Source organism: Danio rerio, chromosome 1, assembly GCF_052040795.2.
Source record: "Danio rerio strain M-AB ecotype USA chromosome 1, GRCz13ab, whole genome shotgun sequence".
In the NCBI taxonomy this organism is placed as follows: Eukaryota; Metazoa; Chordata; class Actinopteri; order Cypriniformes; family Danionidae; genus Danio; species Danio rerio.
Window position 1 is genome coordinate 11,981,856 of NC_141021.1, and position 478 is coordinate 11,982,333.

Sequence of the window (478 nt, forward strand, 5' to 3'; positions counted from 1 at the left end):
CTGCAGTGGTACAGTAGGTTAATTGCACTGTGTGCGCTATTTAGAAAGTAATTAGTAAAGAAAAAAACCGACTTACAGTAATAGAATAAATGAAATGGAAAATACTGTTAAAGCAAGATGATGAAATCTGTAAAGGCACGCAGACATATGTTCATCCATCTGTCTAAATATAACCTGAGAATCCTAAAAACAGCTTTTTTTCTGCCGTCGGGCATCCTCGATCCTTCTCCCCGGTTCTACGGCTCTTGCGTCACGCGTTTTTACATCACTCTCTTCACCCTGTCCTTTTCTCGCAGAGGCTTTTACGTCTCTTTACGCAACACTATTGTAAAGTGATTCCCACCCTGATTTCGCGAGCTGCACGACTTTGCTACGTGTTTGGAGGCTCTGCTTTTGATTGGCGCCGCGCGGCGCTGGGCGGGATTCGGCCCCGCCGCTGGATATATTACGCGGGGCACCTTGGAGAGAGCCGGGTACG